The sequence below is a fragment of the Mesoplodon bidens genome, assembly GCF_964165515.1.
Source record: "Mesoplodon bidens genome assembly, chromosome: 3".
Classification (NCBI taxonomy): Eukaryota; Metazoa; Chordata; class Mammalia; order Artiodactyla; family Ziphiidae; genus Mesoplodon; species Mesoplodon bidens.
Window position 1 is genome coordinate 75621862 of NC_138178.1, and position 12716 is coordinate 75634577.

The window sequence follows — 12716 nt, forward strand, 5'->3', positions numbered from 1 at the left end:
CCTCTGAGATTACCAGGTCTGTGAGCCCGTGAAGGACAAAAATGTCTCACACACACTATTTGATGTTGTTTGAGTGATAAGTAGCAGATATTTTCGAGACAATCCATTTGAGTTTTTAAAAAAATAGTTGTAAGAGTGGAAGACTATCATACTAATAATAACTGACATATGTCAAAAGTTTACAACGTGTCAGGCACTGGGCTTTAAGCTTTTCCATATTGAGGCTTTCTTTAAATTTCATGACAGCCCAATGGCAAAAGTAGCACTATGATCTATTTTTCCACATCCATAGAAACTGAGGCTCAGAAAAGTGATACCGCCAGCCAAAAGTGCTCAAGCTGGAAATTGGCAGAACTAAGGCTCAAACCCAGGTGTTGGGCTGCAGCTGTTGTGTCCTAGGGAGGGAGACTCATAGGAGCAGCTTGCCTGCCTCCAAGAACGGTCTCTGTGAGCCCCGTGAAGGGGGTGCTGAGGCAATGGCTCTCTCTCTAGGTTTCACGTGAAGAAGCAACTTCCTGGACCCGTCCCACAGGACGGCATTTCTTGCAGGCAAGCTGAGGCGTAACCTTGCAGCTGACTCTCAGTTATACAAAACCACCACCTACCCAGGATTTGGTGATCTGACAGAGGTGCTTAGACATCACCCCATAGCCCAGTGACTCATCTAATTGTCTGCCTGTCAGTGCCATAGTCGAACATTCTGGTGGTCTGATTTAGTTGTCTGTTCATGCCTCGAGGGACATGTCTCTGAGATGCAGTGTAAGGTGTTTTGAGAGATTAGGTAGTGCTGAACTGGATTGTATTTGGGAAGGCGTTCTCTGGATCCCAGCCCCGATGGCAGATGATTAGGTGGAAGACAAACACCGAGAAGAGATTCTCTAGGAGAATCAAGCTTTAAAACAAAGGAATGGCTTAAAACAAAAGGAATCTCTCTTAGAGATCTGCAAGGACTGCAATCATTAAAAGTTCAAACTTATGCTAAATCATTCATTCAGTCATCAAATGTTTTCTGAGTTTTGTGCTGGGCTCTAGGGAGGCAAAGATGAGTAAGAGAAGTTGCCTACTTTCATGATCTAGTTGGGAGATACTACTTATCAGAACACTCTCCTTAGGTTTCCTGGGAAATCCAAGTGATGTTACATGATGTATCTCTTTCTTTGGAATCAGAATAACAAAACTGAGTTCAAGTAAGAGCCTCCTCTCCCACTCTAGTCACATAACCACTTTGAACCTCAGTTTTCTCTTCTGTGAATTGGGAATAATCGTTTCTACCTCATTGTATCATCCTGAGGATTGAGAGTCTTTGTGTGAAAGTAAGTTGCAGGTGAGTGGATGTAAAAGATAGGGAATAAATTGGGTGTATTTTTTGAGCTCTATGAACAGATTTCCCTCTGCCTTCCGTGTTCTAAGATCTCACTTAGCAGCCTTGTAGGCAACAGGTGTGTTTTTTTAAAAAGTTGATGAATTGAAGTTATCTCCTGCTTCTGTTCCTAAAATAATACAAACTCCATTTTTATTAATTTCTCAGGGTTGTCAAGCTTGGGAATCCTTATGTCAGTTACAGATCTTGGATGATAAGCATTTAGTGCTTACCATCCAAACATTTAGTGCTAGCCTTTAGGTTAGACCTAAAAGGGCATTTCAGACCTGAGACAATGGGAATTTTTGATAACTTCATCCTTGCAAGGAGCAAGCAAGAAGCAAGGGAGCTTCAGGATTAGGGACAAAAGCCTTTGTAAACACCTTCCAACCAATTTCCTCACTCTTGTCAAAACAGGAACAGGCTTGTGTAAAAGGGCCACAGAGGGGCTTAGGTTTGCTGAAAGGCACTGAATGGCCTCCCATGGATTATCAAGGGCTGACTCAGTTCCCAGAGGTGCCAGCAGTAGGCATTAAGCAAGTCCTTCTGTTTATGAGCAGCTCAGTCAGGTGGGTTTGTGCCAGTTACATATATTTGGCCAAGCTGAGCTGCTTATCTGCAGAGCTGTTGATCTGTTAACGTTTCTGTACCCTGAGTCCTCATCTGAGTTCTCCTTTTCCCTTCCCGCCCCCGATCCTCCGTGCTCATCTCTTGCCTGCCTCGCTTTGAATATACAACCCATCTAGTCCCCTGACGTACAGATTTTGAACACCTTTTGGTGTTCCTGCTTTCTAGTATTCTTCAAAAATGTAAAGCCTAGGTGAGATATGTAGAGTTCTTTTTTTCTGCTTTCTACAATGGCAGAAGTAGTCAAAAGCAGAGATTTCCCAAATTTCTGGACTTATGGATAGAAAGGTGTGGAAGAGATTTCCCCTTTGGCAGGTCTAAATCAGGTGATACATGCATGTCCAGAAATCTGCACTTTAACATGTATTTTAGGGGATTCTTATGATAAAGCAAGTTTGAGAAATAGCTTGGATTTTTGTTGGAGTGATAAGAGTTGATCATAGTTACGTTTACTTCTTCAAGTACATTTTTTTTTTATCCTAACAGCCTCCATATTGCTGAATGGTTGGCCGTATGGATGATCTCACCAGCACGGAGTGGCCCTAATGTAGTGAAAAGAAAATGCTGTGCATAGGAAATTAAGAAAGGAGGCTGGTTGCTGACATATCCCAGACTTCAACCAGGTCTTATGAAACATGTTTTGGTGCTCTTGAAGCTATGAGCATGAGCTTTCATTGGTGGCAATTTAGTCACCTTGGGAGAGATTTACGTTCAAGGTTTATTCCCCTTGTTTGTATAAAAAAACTGCCTGGAACTCATCAAAATAATTAAGCTTCATGAGATTAGGGACAACTACATGCTTCTTATGGTGTCTGGCACACAGTAGGCTCTCAATAAAACAAGAAAGTGGATGAATGAATGAATGAGTGATTGAACATTGCATTCATTCCATGAATGTGACTGTGGCAGAGCTCCTTCCTCCTGTCTGTATATTTCTGTCTTCCCCTCTGTGTGATGCTGGGAAGAGCTTAGCTGAAATCAAAAGAGTGGAGAGTAAACTTTGACTCTGAGTTCACTCTATGTGGGACAGACATTTACTATCTGTGGGCTTTCTGAGCTTTATAGTTAAAGTGGAGGGCTTTCTCCAGGACATTGGGTGGGGGCCAGTTGAGACAATGGGCTCAAAGGGCTTTGTTACCACCCAACTCCTGAACCGTTGTGAAGGACCATTGTATGTTTCCTCTACTTAAATGCCTCCAATTCTCTGCCCCATGTGACACCACCATTATCCCTCAGTTTCATTTTCCAGAGGGAGATCTTTGAGAGTCAGTGCCCAAGATCTGTGAGACACTGGTGCATATTTGCTTCTTTTTCTCAATATATGGACACTCAGTCTAGAGTGGGCAAATTCTTCATCCTTTCTGGGTCTTAGTACCCTCCCCTATAGAATGGGTAGCCTGTTTCCATCATCTGTTTGGTCCCTTCTGTGTCAGCTTGGAAACCCCCTGCCAGGAGATGAAGGGTAGCTCTGTTCTATGCATGGAGGATACATGGGAAGAGGCCCACATGTATAATAATAGAAAGAAAATGAAAGTTATGGCCCTTTAACCTCTTTCTATGGTGCAAATATGGAGAGGTAAGCAGTCTTAAGAAAGGAAGATGTTGTGAAAGAAAACAATAGTGACCTGATCTGTTTCTTCTCTCTGCTACAGTGACCTTACCTGGGCTGCTTCCCCATGTTGTATATGTATTTTTATTCTTTTCCTCTTTCATTTCTACACTCATTCAACAATCATTGATTGAGAAGGTGGGGTTCTATTGGCTCTCTCGTCTGTGCAATCGTGGACCCAGGCTTTGTGTTTTCCTGTTGCTAAACTTTCATTTTCTCGGGCGAAAGAGCAATTGTTCTTGTGTTTCTGCTCTGCATCTCACAAGGACGGACTGTTAAAACTCTGTCAGGCGTTTCTCTGACCAGCCTTTGCTCATTCTCCAGAGGGCTGAGGAACAGCTCCCTGGATACCACCAGTCCACACGCTTGGGGTGGCCTAGCCCTTTGCTGTCTCACCTGCCTCCCCCTGTCCAGTTGTAGCTCCCCCTACGCCCAGGAGGCAAGTGGCCTGTGGAATCTACCAGCTGGCTTGCTGCCCCTCAAGCCATTGAGTATAGTCGTGTGGCAAGAGCAAAAGCTATGAAGTCAAGGAAACCTGGGTTTTGAATGAAATTCCAACGTGAACTAGTTTGAGAACTTCGCCAAATTTCCTTCCTAAGCTCTCTGAACCCTGGCTCCTCACACATGAAAAAGACAACGATCATAACTACTTTGCAGAATTGCCTTAGGGCTATAATGAGATAAAATATGGAAAATATTTGTTCAAAAAATGGATTGATATTTGCTCATGAAATCTCCAGCTCCATGTCCTGAACTCTATATTCGCACATCCAATTTCTACCACATTTCAAAGTTAGATTCTCCTGCCACTTTTACCATGAAATGCCAGAAGTACTTTCCCTCTCAGCTGGATTCTCTTATGGCTCAAGTTACATTTTACCATGTATTTTAGGTATTTGTGGTGTTGTCACATTCCCAACTAGAAAGTAAACGTCTTATTTATCCTTATTTTGCCCCAAAGCTGGCACAGTTGATTGCCCATGAGATATAGTACTCAAAAAAACCTGTAAAATGACTTAGCAAGTGAACATAAAATGAATTATTACATGAATATGGTAGTAAGAGAAATTTCTACTGTAAGAAGCTCAAAGGGGTATTTTAGCTGATGTATCTATCTGAATTAAAAGTTTTGAAAATGATCTTCCAGCAAAATACTTGAGCATATATAACTGATAAGAAGTTTAGGATCTAAAATATATAAGGAATTCTATGACTCAATAAGAAAAAAGAACTAATTATAAAAGTGGACAAAGAGTAGGAACAGGAGATGTCAGAGAAGATAAAAACCCAAATGGGCAATAAACATATGAAACGCCGTTGGACCTTATGAGTAATTATAAAAATGAAAATTAAAATAATGAGGGACCATTGCATAAAGTGGAAATTTGTGGAAGTAATAAGTATTGGTGAGGCTGTAGGAAATGTGGAGTCTCAAAAATGTATGTTTTGCCCCAATGTTCATAGCAGCAGTATTTACAATAGCCAAGATATGGAAGCAAACTAAATGTCCATCAACAGATGAATGCATAAAGAAGATGTGATATATATATATATATATATATATATATATATATATAATGGAATATTAGTCAGCCACAAAAAAGAATGAAATAATGCCATTTGCAGCAACACATGGATGGACCTAGAGATTATCATACTAAGTGAAGTAAGTCAGACAGAGAGAAAGACAAATATATGATATCACTTATGTGTGGAATCTAAAAAAGTGATACAAATGAACTTATTTACAAAACAGAAATAGACTCATAGACATAGAAAACAAACTTATGGTTACCAAAGGGGAAAAAGGGGAAGGGATAAATTAGGAGTTTGGGATTAAAATATACACACTACTATATATAAAATAGATAAACAACAAGGACCTACTGTATAGCACAGGAAACTCTACTCAATATCTTGCAATACCTATAATGGAAAAGAATCTTAAAAAGAGTATATATATATTATATATATATTATTTTATATATTCAGTATAACTGAATCACTTTGCTGTACACCTGAAACTAACACAACACTGTAAATCAACTATATTTCAATAAAATTTTTTTAAATGTATGCTTCAGTTTGATCATGGCATATTCCTGCAGTGAAATACAAACATGTGAAAACGATGAGCCTGCTCCACATGTTTCATCAAGCATAGATACTGAAAACAGAACAGATAATGATAAAGACTGACAAAGGCTGCTTGCAGAGGTCTAGAATAGTTTGACTGCATTTATGTGTAACATCCACACACACACATCCACACAGCCATTCCCTATTTTGTTTTTGGAGGGGGAGATGTAGTAAGATTATGAAAATGTAGACAAGATATTCACACAACAGTGGTGACCTGGTTTCCTCTAGGATGGAGAGAGGGAGCAAGCCCTCAGGAGACCCACACCGGTATCTTTAACTTTATAGCAAAATAAGGGTGGTGACTGGGAGTGTTTTTATTTTATTCTTATATTCTCAACTAGAAAGACTTAAAAGTTTTAAAAGTTAAATATAATGTAAAACTTTCATGACTGGGGGACTCAATGGGTTACTCAATGGAAATTCAGGTTTGCCAGACACCAACCTGCCCCAAGGATTGGCCAGGTCCCAGATGTTTACTTCCAGAATGTTCCAGCTTATTGCTCATTCAAAAGGAATGAGCAGGGGTTTTGTTGACCTATACCAAATCATACCTAAAGTGATTCTGAAAATCCAGATACATTATTAAAAACATTATTTAAAAAGCTTCAATTTTTGCTGCAGAAATACTTTCTCCTGTAAGGTGACCACTGTGTTATTTTTTTTCTTCTTTTCTGTCCAGGGCTGATAGCATATCAACTGCTGATAATTCAATGCTGAGTGCTGAGTCTTTCATAGAAATTAAAGCAAACAAACAAAAAAACTCTCCCCAAGATCCTATCGACACCTTCTTCTGTCCGCGTGGCATGCTAAGGGAGCTTGGTAGAAGTTGAAGTTGGCCACCAGGTTCCTAAGTGGTGGCTACACTGGCCACTGGAGAACGGCTGTAGGAGAGGAAAAGAGGGTTTGTTTTGGAATTCAAGAGTAGGGAGTGCAGTTCAGGGAGGGGCAGAGGAGGAGTCCAGATATTCAGTCTCCCTGGAATCAAATTTAACTCATCACTGAAGCAAATGAATGACATAACTTTTCTGGATTCATCTACCACTTATTGAACATCCATTTTGGCTTCATATTTTATGGGATCTATGCCTTGCAGATGCTACCCCATTATTTCTCTAAATGACCACTGAGACTGTATTATGCTTTCCTTGTCTTCAGATGAGGAGACTGAGGCCCAGAGAAGTTGAGTGACTTGCTTGACTTGTTTGTATGCTTGTGGAGCCAGGAGTTAAAGCCCAGTCCCAGATTCAGTTTGGCGTTGTCTCTCTCTTAGATAATTCTCTGACTTGATCTGTTTTCTCTTTTGGAAAACAATCTCTTATCTCTCTTTCCAGGAAATGTCCTTCAGTCACCTGTAAACATTTGTTTCAAGAATAGCATCTCACTTTTGCCCACAATATCCCACCTGATAACCTCACTGGACTCAAACATAGAGAGAACCTCTTTCCTTAACTTTACAAACCTTTGTAACCTACCCGAAGTCAGAATTGAGGTTTATGTCACCCTCAGTGAATGTTTATTCAAGAGCTAACAGGAGACAGTCTTTAGAAGATAACTTTTGAAGGAGAATAACAAGTTTATGTTTCTTCAAAATATGAGGCAGCTTATTATGGGGTGCAAAATAGTTTGTAATCTTTCCCAGGGGTCTGAGATAAAATACTTCTTTTTAATGTTCTCTTTCACTATCTTTTTTTTAAAATTAATTAATTAATTTAGTTTTGGTCACATTGGGTCTTCATTGCTGCACCTGGGCTTTCTCTAGTTGCGGCAAGCAGGACCTACTCTTTGTTGTGGTGCACGGGCTTCTCATTGCGGTGGCTTCTCTTGTTGCAGAGCATGGGCTGGCTCTAGGCACGTGGGCTTCGGTAGTTGTGGCATACAGGCTCAGTAGTTGTGGTGCACAGGCTTAGTTGCTCCGAGGCATGTGGGATCTTCCCGGACCAGGGCTCGAACCCATGTCCCCTGCATTGGCAGGGGGATTCTTAACCACGGCTCCATCAGGGAAGTCCTCATTATCTTTTCATTCGTAGCTAAGTAACTCAGAGAGATTCTTCTCCGAGTTGTGTTTCTGAGTTGCCTGTCTTGAAGGTATTAGTCATCAGAGTTGAGACTGGCCAAGTCCAGTCACAGAGTCCTTCTTGTGTCTTGTGGGGCTGGACTCACAGGAAGCAAGTTGAGGTTTTCCTATTTCTTACATTGTTTAAGGAGTTCATGGGATTCGATGGGAGTTCATGGAAACTGGGGTTTCCAAGTTTTTGGAAACTATCTGAAAGTCCTCCAGTAGGCCCCTTTACTTGTTTTGGGGATGAAAAGTTCCTGCCTGATCATGCTTTTAAAGGAGAAATCCAGGAACGACTTGAGGGAATCACAAGGATAGAGAGTGTTGAGGGTATTTCTCAGTGTGGCCTTCAGCATCTCAACTCTAGTTCATTATCTACCCACACCACCCGCCCCCCAGATCTGGTGTCTCACATTACCTTTTGTGCTGTAAAAGCCAAATGAGAGGCTTTTAAATTATTTCTGTTGCTTAGAAAAGAGAAATATTATCCCTGGTATCAAAATCATCAAATTTTATTATGTGCAAGCCAGTGCTATATATTTCAGAGTTTTGCTTTAAAGGATATAATTTAGAGAAATGGGACAGCTTTTCATGGGCTTGGAAATTTCTATCGTCAAAACATATTACTAGGGAAGTACAATACATTGTAAAATTACAAGGAACTGCGATTCAGCCCTATTTTGACTTTATTCATAAAAAACAAATTAATAGCAAATGAATAAAACTTTTAAACCATTTTCTGTGTAATAATACTAAACAAAACAACTAATAAAATAGCCGCATTCCAACGGCTGTTTAAGAAACTCCAATGATATTTCATCCATTGTGAAATTTGGCATTTGGGCAGAATAAAGGCCAAAGTAAATATTTATTGATTCATGGGAGAGCACTGAAAATTCCTCCTTTATAAGTAGAATAAGCAAATAAACCATGATTTATAAAAACCCTGGCTAACTAAATCAGCTAATGGGTCTATTCAAAAAATTCTTATCATGTAAACTGTGAACTGACATTTATAATTGAAAATTACCAGTTTCTCTATGAATTTAATATACATATAGTTAACCACCTGCTTGACTGTTACATAGAGCCATTTAAATGTGCAAATGGATGTAAAAATGTTTGAAGGCTTTTGAACCAAACACATTAATTGCCAGTGTGTGTTAATGGAAATAGGCAGAATGGATGCTAGCCTCCTTCTGTAATAAATATAAAAATTCCCTGGGCTTCTGAGTCTGTGCCGAGCACAAATGGAGGTCTTTTATAGGAGAAGCTCATTGGAGAGATTAAGGCCCTCAACCCCAACCAAATAGGTGAAAAGGAGACAGGGAAAAAATTACATCAGCGAGATTTATTACAAGTGCCACATTTCTATCACAGTTCTGTCCAAGCTGGGAACTGGAGGCTTCCTGATGAGCCCACATCACTGTGGGATGGGCAGTGAGGACTGAGATGAAGTGTAAAGCAAGCCTGTGGGCCCGTCAGTACCCGGTTCCCTCCTGTTGACACCACTTGGCAAGTGACCCTGTGCTTTCCCTTAGTGGCCTGGGGACCCCTGGATCTGCCCTCACCGGGCAGTCACCTACGTGTTCAGAAACCCTTCCCCCTCCAAAAGATACATCTGTCCTCTGTCCCCTGCTTACCTGTGGGCTCCAGGTGTTTCAGATAGTGAACCTATGGATAGTCTGGTGTGTCCCTCTGCCCAGTCTCTCATTGAAAGGGGCCACTGGTTGTCTGTGGCTCTGGGGCAGGTGGCACCTCTGGGGGCTGGGTGTTAAGTCCCTCCTGCAGCCATGCTCTGGCTCATCCTGCTTTTCTGTGACTGTCTGCCTATCGTGGTGCAGATGGAGGGACCCAGCTTGACACCAAGCCAGAGCTCACTGGTGGAAGCAGATGCCTGGGAGATGGTTGGGGAACTTCTGGGGGCGGAGAGAGACCCATCTTGGTTAAGAGGGCACCAGGGAAGAGAGATTTGGCCCAATGTCAGAGCTTTAGTCTTCAGAGGAAGTCGAGACCGTGAGGCGTATGGGGCTCCTGACTGTGCCAGCAGCCTGGTCCCAAGATTGCACATCCAGGTGTTACAGAGAGGGACATATGCCAATCAAAAACGAAAACTGCAGCTTTGATGGAAACTTGGCCATAGGTTGGGGCCCAAGAAGCTGTTTTGGGGGTGGCTTCTTACAAAACAAATTACAAAATGGCAGAAATCGTTCTTCTTCACTCGGTAAAAATCAACCTCAGAAGCCTTCAGAGCATCACAGGTAACCAGGGCTGTGGGAATGGACTTACTCATGGGGACTTTGGGAAATTCCTAAGAGTAAGAGAGGGACTTGGCAAGAATCTAAGGTTTTGGAAGAGCCAGTTGGGGTAAGAGTCAGTGACACGGGAATATTATTTTTCATGAGACTTAGTTCTCCTCTACATGCTGATGGGACCTGGGAACACCCAGGTAAGGTGAAACATGAATAAGATATTACATTTGGACATTTTTTTCAGAGTCGGCTGGTCAAACCCCAAAAGGACACCCTGCTCACTGCTGTCCCTCACCTCTGCTCCAGCCAGTTTAATCAGTGCCCCACAAGCCCAGCACTCAGCTTCACACTCCAGGCTAGTTTCTGGATGGTCTTTGGACAGTCTCACAACATCAGTTCAAATCTCAAAAGATAAAGACTTTTCACCATAAAGATATTAAGAAGACTGTGTCACAGGCTCTGAGAGCAAGTTCCAGAGAGGAGTTCCAAACGTCCTGTGAGCATAATTATGCCATGGCACTTAGTGATCATTCCTCCTATGCAACAGCTTCCCCAGGTCGCCCCGGACCCAGGTCACTGTCAGGAGAGCTGCAAGGGGAAGAAAGGGACCCAAAGCTCTTGGGAAAGGAGGTCTGAAGAGAGAGAGAGAGAGAAAATAAGAAGACAGTGTGAGGGGCACCTCTGTGGCCTCTGACCATGTGGGTCTGTGCACAGAGCTCAAAGCCTGCGAGGAAGTGACTTGCCTTGCAGAGGTGTGACCTATGGTCCAGAGCCAGGCCCTGGTCCCTGGTTGCCCAGAGGCTGGCCCTGGGCTAGCTGGGGCCTCCGCAGCAGAAAGAAGGAGATGGGAGAGGTGGAGTCTGGACCAACTGTCTGGCTGGCCTCAAAGGGGGTCCCGGTCCAAATCCCAAGGGCATTGAGGCTCTGGCTAGGTGGGAGAAGCTCCCGAGGTATAAACTTCCTTCACAAAAATCAGGTGCAAAACCAAAACCAACGACCAAAAGAGACAATTTCCTCTCAGTGAACTTATTTGATATGGGGAGCCCTCACTTTTGCTGATGGCAGCCACTCTTGATTACTTGCTGTAAGGAATTTCTTGTACCTTCCTCTCTCTGTGGGGGTCTTGGTGTTGGAATTGAGGTTCTGGGTCTCAACTCTGCAGGCTGCTGCCTGGGGAAGTGTTCCCTCCAAGCACGTGTAAAGTTCTACGTGTGAGTTACACAGTCAGCAAGAGGCGATGGCTGAGCCAGGTGGGTGAGCCAGGTCATAGCAGACTTGAGGCAATGAGACACGTCCCAGCTCCCAGCATCTGCCTTGGAGCCTGCTGAGGGACAGTTTATCTTGGAACCAGCCAGGATAAGGCTGAAGGGTCAAAGACCTGGTATCTATGACTGGGCAAGGCTGGAAAAAGAAGGTTAACATGCAGGTTGCCTGGCTACCACCAACTCAGTTCTCCCCTGTAAGACTTCTGTATTGTGGTCAGAAGCAAATCTGAGACCTTAAGAAATCCCTCTGTTCAATGCAGATACCATTTAAAACATCTTCCCATTGGCATCAGGGATTATTCTTGTTTTATTTCTGGGAGGACAATTCTGGAGCTGGTTGTTTGAAAATAGTTTCAAGTACAATGCAATTAATTTTCATAAAAACATCACATTTATCAGATGTGATCCTGCCACTCTCTTAGAGGAGCAGCTGTTGGTGTTTGCAGTCCTATGTGTTTATCTTTTTGACATGTTAGAGGTTTTTTTGTTATGTCAGATAAGATAAAAGTAGGTGTTTGTTGCTACAGTTTCCTTTAGTACCTAGAATTCTGCATTTATCTAAAAGAGCCAGATGTTGAATTGAGGATGCAATAATAAACACTGAGATTTGCTTTGAAATCCACCTCTGCAGAAGTATGTTCCCTTAAGAGATTTACAAGGAATCTTTGAGTTCGTCCTCTCCTAAAGAAGATGAACTAGAGATTTTGCTTGGTATTATACTCCTCCTATATATACACATACATGTACTTATGTTTTAATTTACGCAAGAGAAAAAAATTGTAAAAGTGCTTAGGTTCCTAAGCTGTTTTTCCATAATCTTAACTCTCTTGAAACTATTAATCTGCAGTGAAGCTCTCAGATAGTGAATATTCAGTATAGCTTCTTACATTTTCTCACATGGGCTCCTGGATCCTTCTGAATTATGCCAGGGACTATTATGGTTCAATAGTAGGGTTTTGCTTTCAACTTCCTGAACTGTAGTGACTCAGGGTGTGTTATGAAACATAGAATTGTTTAGTTGAAAGCTTCCTTAACCCTTATCTGTTTACTGCCCACCAGTATATCAGCTACCAAAAAGAAGGCTCATCCTTTGTCTTCTAGTAGTGGGATACTTGGTGATGGTAATGTGCCCTCTTTTTGAGTTCCCAGATACATAAACAATATAATTTTTGATACCCATCTTGCCTGCAGAGGGAAGTTTCCAGGCAAGAAACTGTTCTGTGTGCGTGTGCATGCGTGCACCATAGTTTGAAGTAAGCTAATTAAGTATAGATCATAAACCTTTATACTTTACTTGAATCAACTCAATAAACCAGTCCAGTCAAAACTGAATATTTGGAGTGAAAGCTGATATAGATAAGCTATCATATACAGAATGCTTATCTCATGGACTCAGATGGATTTT